At 40.0% G+C, this 7,326-nt stretch overlaps 1 long non-coding RNA gene across 1 annotated transcript; it reads right to left on the reverse strand.

Annotated features, from left to right (window-relative positions):
• Window positions 1-2,548: 2,548 nt before the first annotated feature.
• On the reverse strand, window positions 2,549-5,789 carry LOC139830830 (uncharacterized). The gene is made up of 4 exons (XR_011744317.1): window positions 5,510-5,789; window positions 4,523-4,682; window positions 3,832-3,955; window positions 2,549-2,726 (listed from the first exon to the last, which is right to left on the reverse strand). It is a non-coding gene; the product is annotated as an uncharacterized lncRNA (long non-coding RNA).
• Window positions 5,790-7,326: the final 1,537 nt, after the last annotated feature.

Here is a 7,326-nt window from a genome sequence, read left to right on the forward strand (position 1 = left end):
TATTCTTCTTGAGCCTAAACCAAGGATATCTGACCAAATTCAGCAACCTTTTAATAATAATGTTACCTGCTCCTAATCAAACTATCGAGGCTAGGTAAAAATATACTAATAACAAGCTAACAAGTTAATAACAGAGTGATAAGCAGATTTCTCTCAAGAACAATGTCAAATAATGGAGCTATTCTCCCAAAAGAGGAACTGATCAAGACCACATAGGACTAACAAAGCATTGATAACCATGCATACAAAAACAAAGAGAGTGAACTAACAAAATCATCAAGTCCACTAGCTTACCAAGAATACTAGGAAAATTAAGGACCTCAAGTAACCAGGAATAGATATAGAATTCCTACCAAAGAATTTAGAAAACAAGATGGCAAGATAGCCACCACGACCATATTTCAAAATCCAAGTCATCGCCTCGATGGCCGGAGCATAACATGGCTACAGCGAGCGCAAGGGAGCTAGACTTCGAAAGGGTGAACAAGAGCTCACCATAGAGGTTGTAACGACGCCAACCCGAATCACCTCTGCCTGCACCAGACCAGGCGAAACTTGCAGATAACAGAAATTGTGAGCTCCAGAACAGAAAGAACTAAGCACCAGACCAAGACGCAACATATTTAGTAGCCGATAGCATCCAACCATCAACAACAAAGAAACCATTGATCCATTTAAACCAAAAACAAAGCTCCAGGATACAAAAAGGCGACACTTCAGGAAAGAATTAAGGTTTAGTTTCCATGTATAACTAAACCATGCTACGCCAAGGTGGGAAATATTTCGAATTAGCACAAACAGATCACTATTGCACCAGATAGTCATAATAACATGAATTAATTAAGGCAAATACCAGATCGGAGAACACATGTACAAAAGCATTCAAACTGACCACAAATCTAAGCTTTGAGTTCAAGATTATTATGCAAAAGGGAAACCCAGTTTCTATGTTGATAGTTAACCATAATTCTAACACAAGTGCATCAGTTGGCATCACAACCAGGAGACAACACCACTCCATAGACCCATCAGACCTTCATAACAATGAAGAGCAAAGCATATAAAACCAAGTTACCAGCAAAACAGCCACAACCTCTCATACGAGACAACACGAAAAAAACAGTTACATGCCTCCATTTCCAGAGCTCAAAAACTAGATGGGTTGTACAAAATTAGCACAAATAGAAGATGACAACAGAACAAGTACTCCAACTTGCAATTCAGGCAACAATACTAGGCAAGAGTGCAAATCCATCTTTCAAGAAAAGCAACAGCAGCGCATGCATATCAATTACTCTTTCAATAGCATTTCAAACAACCAACCAAAAAACATTTTTACAAGGCAGCATTATGCTGAATCACAAAATAAACAATACAAGACAATATAACACGATACCTGACTATGCCAAAACAAGAAAGAAAACATAGGTTTAAAGACAATTGCATTAAGAAGTTCTCACCACACAAAAAGGAAAAGTAGCATTATATGCAGCCACCAAACAAGCAAGAATGATCCCTACACTTATTACAACAGACAAGGTATCAGAAGAGTAAGCCACCTGTTTTCAAAAGCTAACGGAAGGCCAAGGCAAGGGGGTGACCCAGGAGGCACCACGATCATCATGTGCCCGTGTTCCTCACCACCACCAATCCCGTGCCCTCTTTGCTTCCTCGACAGAGCCCACCGGTACAACTTCTCCTATGCATACACTTGCTCCATGATCGAGCCAGAGCCCTGTTTTTGATAGTTGGTTGAACAAGATCGCCTCGTCCATCACCTGCACAAGGACCCACCTGATGTACCTGAATGCACTTCAAATTTAAAATATGTTTCATAAGGACCCACATGAAGTACCTGAATGCTATTCTGTTAATACTGCCATTTTTTTAGACAATATAAAACCCCCTTTTTAAAAACTAAGAGATCATGATCAAATAAAATCTGTTTCATAACAAACCCACCCTGATGAAGAATTGAAAATCGAAATGAATTTTCATATGGCTGTACTGAATAAGAATAATCTTGCAACACTTGGAAGAGTTGAAGTATGACCATCCCTTTTATGATGTCATTTATTCGGTAGTAGCAACTAGACATGTTACTGCATAATTATCAGGATTTAATAGCTGTCAGTCTTTTGGATTCAAACTAATCCCTAGGAACACGCAAAACCCAGTGTTATTCCTTTCCAATTTAATTCATGCTAGAAAATGGATACATCATCTAAATTATAAAACAAGAACAAAAAGGAAAGTCTTTTGGGTACAAAAGAGCATTTAGGAAAACTAGATACATTAGGATGATTTGTGTAATGCAAGACCATACTTATGAAGCAACTCCATGACACTAGAAAGTTCTAGCCTCTGACTTTACATGGTACTAATGATCATGGACATATAATATGAGTCATTCGTGAAGTACAAATAAAGAGTAGAGAAAATAGTGATGCATCAGAAGAAACAACACATAAATGATGAATCGGCACATGAAACGAAATGTTACTCAAAAAAATTGCATAGGGATGATGAATAGCAAGTATACCTTGTTGCAGCAGCAGATCATCCGCATTACTTCACGAGTGAGCACGCGAAGAGGGTGCTAACGGGTCTCGGTGGCTAACTTCTCAAAGTAGATGGCCAGTTGCGGTTGACTTACAAGAGTCGACATGGCCAGTGACCACAATGTTAGTGTGAGACTTTTCCTTTCCCATGGCAGAACTGTTTAGCTGTAGGATAAAGGTGTTCAAAAACAACAGATGAACAAAATGGGAAAATAAAAACCTAAGACAAGACACTTTATACCACTCATAGTTAAATCGAATCGGTTCCAATATTAATATTCTTAAATCGGGTCTAGTCACATCTATACAGTACACCAATCATAAATACTAATTTTCTTTGCAACTTACTAGTTCATATAGCCCAAGGTGCACAACAAAAGTGCGAGCAGTAAAATTCTCAGAAGCACTCGATAACAAATGGTAAAGAAAAGTAACTTATGGCTCCATATTACCAATCATGTAAATACTACAGGTTCTGAAATTAGAAAAGGCTCGAAATATAGCATCAGTGTTTGAGAAGTATCCAAATCCATCGCAGGGAATATGGGTGTACATCTGATTTTTCTATGTTAACTAGCACTTAATGGCGCTATTTCTATGGTTTAGGACAAGTTGAGGGTTGGTCAGCTCAATCAGAATGGAGCAGCATATAGAGGATCAAAAAAATGTGTTCATTCCACCCCACAAATAAAGTATACTACAGCCCATCTTAAGCACACAAATACATTCTTCATCCAACTTCTACTGTAGCATGCACATTGTCACCTATTCCTTTAATCCATTCATTTGGTATGGAAAATAAAAATAAGTCTACAAAGAAACGTTAGAGCATACAAAAGTTAGCAGACATATGGCTCGACTCTTCCTATTAATTATTCAGGTTAGCATGATGTTGTTCTGACTGTGCTGTTGATAAAATTTCTGCTCTAAAAAGGGAAGTGTTGCTGAATAAATTACATAATGGTATCCTCTCGGAATCAAAATAAATTATTAGTTCGCATTTGGAAAAATGAAATCTTTTTAAGATGGCTAATGGCTATTACCATATTTTAATACAACGCATGTTCAATCGCTTTACATGTATGACAGATGACACGATGAATAACTAAACCAAACAAGTAATCCAAGACATGCTTGTTTTGTATTGCATTGCGATGTATTAAGATGTCACCATCATCTACCTTTGACAATAGCTTAATACAGAACAAAAATGTTCGATTAGAAAGCAATATCCAATGGGACAAGCCACGAAAAAGAATGGGCTGCTTACTTATCTGTTGCCAGAAATTTGTGGCGTTCTCAATAACTAGTTGGCGTTCATTCTCCTTAATAGGAATAGCCAACACCTTCCTGCTATAGAGCCTCAAGCCGTGAAGGCTCCTTTATCTCGGCACCTGTAACAACCAGGAACAATACTGTAGCTCAGCATATACTACAATCCAAAAGAAAACAAGGGATATAAATTTTTATAAGAGTCAAACATTATAAATTTTGACCAAGTTTATAGAAGAAAAAAAATCAACATATATACTACAAAATCAATATAATAAGATACATCATGCAATGTACTTTCATACTGTGTCTATTTGGCGTTGTAATAGTTGATAGTTTATTTTATAAATTTGGTCAAACATTACACCATTTGACTTCATAAGAAACATATATGCCTCCTTTTCGAAAGGGAGGTAGTACTTTTTATGCCTAGTGTAGATTGGAAAAAAGCCACATACACTTCAGCAAAAGACTATAACTCAAAAATACCACCAGCTAACTAACCCGCAAGATACTATGTTACTGTGTTGTCTCAGTGTTATGCTCAGTGAAATCTGAAATAAAAAGGTCTATTTGCAGAAAATGATTTGTAATGGAAAGGGGCTACTGATAGTGACTCTTCCGAGAGCAAAAGCAACAAGGGGATAATGAATCTAAAAATTGTAGCAGGACACTAAAGCAGCCAGTACCAAAATGATTCAGACATCCAGCCTTGTCCTTGTTGTTTCTGATGTGTATCTTTGCTTGCTAATGCATCCAGGCAGTCCTTGATCCGCGGTGAAATCCAGCCAAGCGAGCGCGGCTTGCTGAATAATGCATCTAGCAGTTCTAGAAATGACCCGAGCTGATCTGAAAATGTTGCAGTACCAGTAATAGATAGTTTAGGTAGCTGAATAATGTAGCAATAGCTACTCGTAAACATCAAGAAATAAGAAAGCTGGTCCCAAAATCAGTCAAGTGTTGCAATTAACAACTATACCAAACAAGTAGTCCAAGATCTAAATCCCTTAGATCAGTCCACTCAATTTTATGGCGTCCAAAAACACATTCATTCAAGTAGGAGAAATGCCTGACAAACACCACGAGCCAACTCACAAAAAATACTCCCTAAGGCTCCAATTAGTTGTCACGGCTAATGGGTACACATGTTTGTAATAAGTACATGTACCGCTACAAGCAATCCGGGCAAGAGGGAAAACAAAATTCAGACAGCTGTAAGAAACCTGTCAAGGCCCAGGTCATAAGCAGGAGGCTACAAGACAAGAAAAATGGACAACACATAGTAGCAGCAAAAAAAGATCTTGCGGAGAACAGATCTTGTGACATGAACATTCCAAAACCCAATGAACTAGCAGAAATATAGATGGCAATAATTAAATAGATGGCCTAGAATGTGCATCTGCTTGAATTGTAAAATTTCAGAGATCCAAGTTTGTGAAAGCATACACCACTTAAGCCAATTACTAATAACTCAGTAAAATAAACGAGTTAAATCAGGTCTACACCCATATGTGCACGACAGATAACTTGAGAAGTATACAAATCGACCATAAGGCACGACGACAATAGCACACGACAGATTCACAAAGATACAAACATGCATTCCTCACTAACATATTCAGCAGGAATAAAGACATGATTTTTATGCAAGAATAAATGGAGGAGAGAGACCTCACCGAGCAGAAGCATGTCGTTGAGGTGGCTGGCAGCAGCGGGTTGCGGACATGGTGGCTAGAAGAAGGAGTTCGCGGAGGTAATCGCTGCAAGACACCGACATCAGCTCCCCATGGACACCACCAGTAGCTCCGGACCAGCAGCTCGCCCTCCACGTCTTGCTGCGCCATGCCTGCACCGCAGTGAACTTATCCCGCCCACCTATGTTGTCGCCCGCACCAGCCAATAGGACGACGGATGCAGCTTCGCCCCTACCCTTCCCTGGCCTTGCTAGACCCCTGCCTATGGTCGCCTAGGATGGCATGGGAACATAGCTCATTTTAGCAAAGATGGTACTGCAACACTGGAACTAATTCCCTAAGTATTATTGTGCTGCGAACTAATGTGTGGAAAAAGCGAGGCTTGCAAAAAAGCTTTGATTCTTAAAAAAAAGTAAGGATTCCGTGCATATTACAGACTAGATATGTAAAACCAGAACTTCAGGAAGAATGACTTGCAATATAGGGACCTCTAAAGCCAAGTATTTATATGGAAGCAACACAACCTGGGAAAAAACAGGGACTAGTAAAGTAGTAATGCAACAATGTTTAAAATGGGAAGAACATTAAATTGCACTACTGTTTGTGCTATGCAGCATTATTCATGAGTAAAAAGTCATATACTTAAAATAAAAAATGCCAGCCACACATAATTAACAACTATACCAAACAAGTAGTCCAAGATATTAATCCCTTAGATCAGTCCACTCAATTTTCAGGCGTCCAAAAACACATTCATTCAAGCAAAACAAATGCCTGACAAACACCACGAGCCAACTCACAAAAATACTCCCTACGGCTCCAATTAGTTGTCACAGCCGATGGGTACGCTTGTTTGTAATCAGACTGTGACAAGTAATCCGGGCCATAGGGAACACAAAATTCAGATAGCAGTAAGGAGGAGGCTACAAGACAAGAAAGATGGACAACGCATAGTAGCAGCAAAAAAATATCTTCTGGAGAACAGATCTTGTGGCACGAACATTCCAAAACTCAATGAACTAGCTAAAATATAGATGGAATTTATTAAATAGATGATCTAGAATGGGCATCTACTTGAATTGTAAAGATTCATGTTTTTGAAAGCAGATTCAGACTTCGATGAAATTAGAGCATACATAGAAGAGAAGACGCAGGACGGTAAAAGTAGAGCATACGCCACTGAAGGCAATAACTAAAAACTAGCAATATACACAAGCAGAATTAGGTCTACACACATATGTGCATACAACCAGATAACTTGAGAAGTATACAAATCAACCACAAGGCACGACGACAATAGCACGCAACAGGTTCACAAAGATACAAGCATGCATTCCTCACTAGCAAATTCAATAGGAATGAAGACATGATTTTTATGGAAGAATAAATTGAGTTGGAGAGAGACCTCACCGAGTGGAAGCATGTCGTTGAGGTGGCTGGCAGCAGCGGGTTGCGAACGTGGTGGCCGGAAGGAGCTCGGGGAGGTAGTTGCTGGAAGACGCCGGCAGCAGCTGCCCATGGACGTCGGCACCATTAGCTCCGGGCAGGCGACCAACGAGATCACCCTCCACGTCTCCCCGCGCCATGCAGGACTGCAGCAAACTTCTCCCACCCGCGCCATCCCACCGGCCAATGCCGTCGCCCGCACTGCTCGTCCACACCAGCCACCAGGACGACGGATGCAGCTCCGCCCATACCCTTCCCTGGTCTTGCTCGACCCCCTGCCAAGGTGGTCGCCTAGGATGACATGGGAACATAGCTCATTTTAGCAAAGATGGTACTGCAACACGAGGAACTGA

Source organism: Lolium perenne, chromosome 4 (genome assembly GCF_019359855.2).
Source record: "Lolium perenne isolate Kyuss_39 chromosome 4, Kyuss_2.0, whole genome shotgun sequence".
In the NCBI taxonomy this organism is placed as follows: Eukaryota; Viridiplantae; Streptophyta; class Magnoliopsida; order Poales; family Poaceae; genus Lolium; species Lolium perenne.